At 48.8% G+C, this 773-nt stretch overlaps 1 non-coding gene across 1 annotated transcript; it reads left to right on the top strand.

Moving 5' to 3' along the window:
* Nucleotides 1-419: 419 nt before the first annotated feature.
* LOC123179339 (5S ribosomal RNA) lies at nucleotides 420-538 on the top strand. Its single transcript, XR_006490292.1, has one exon. It is a non-coding gene; the product is annotated as a 5S ribosomal RNA (ribosomal RNA).
* Nucleotides 539-773: the final 235 nt, after the last annotated feature.

Raw genomic sequence — 773 nt, 5'->3', positions numbered from 1 at the left:
GAGAGTAGTACTAGGATGGGTGACCTCCTGGGAAGTCCTCGTGTTGCATTCCTTTTATAATTATTTTTTGCGCCTTGTGACAAACATGTCGCACGTGCGCGATATATATTAATCCCGTTATATTATGTTTGACGTTTGCGATATGTTTAAGCTCGATGCTCATTGCTCGCGCGTCTTGGGGCGGCTTTGTGGCGCGAAGAGCGCGTTCTGAAAGGGGTGGAAAAAACTCGTGTTGCTGCGGTATGGAGGGAGGGGTGGAAACCGTGGAAAACTCGTCTCCGTGATTGAGCGGGAGAGTAAGTAGTATAGGACATTATCCATTGTTAGGGAACGGTTGTAATGGTAGTGAGAATGTAGAATCGTCTTTGGAGCGGACCTGGGAGTGGCAAGCATAAGGGACGAAGACGGGGAAACATGTCGGATGCGATCATACCAGCACTGAAGCACCGGATTCCATTAGAACTCTGAAGTTAAGCGTGCTTGGGCGAGAGTAGTACTAGGATGGGTGACCTCCTGGGAAGTCCTCGTGTTGCATTCCTTTTATAATTATTTTTTGCGCCTTGTGACAAACATGTCGCACGTGCGCGATATATATTAATCCCGTTATATTATGTTTGACGTTTGCGATATGTTTAAGCTCGATGCTCATTGCTCGCGCGTCTTGGGGCGGCTTTGTGGCGCGAAGAGCGCGTTCTGAAAGGGGTGGAAAAAACTCGTGTTGCTGCGGTATGGAGGGAGGGGTGGAAACCGTGGAAAACTCGTCTCCGTGATTG

The sequence above is a fragment of the Triticum aestivum genome, unplaced genomic scaffold, assembly GCF_018294505.1.
Source record: "Triticum aestivum cultivar Chinese Spring unplaced genomic scaffold, IWGSC CS RefSeq v2.1 scaffold35651, whole genome shotgun sequence".
Classification (NCBI taxonomy): domain Eukaryota; kingdom Viridiplantae; phylum Streptophyta; class Magnoliopsida; order Poales; family Poaceae; genus Triticum; species Triticum aestivum.
The sequence above is the reverse complement of the archived record's forward strand: the minus strand, read 5'-3'. Positions and strand labels throughout refer to the sequence as shown.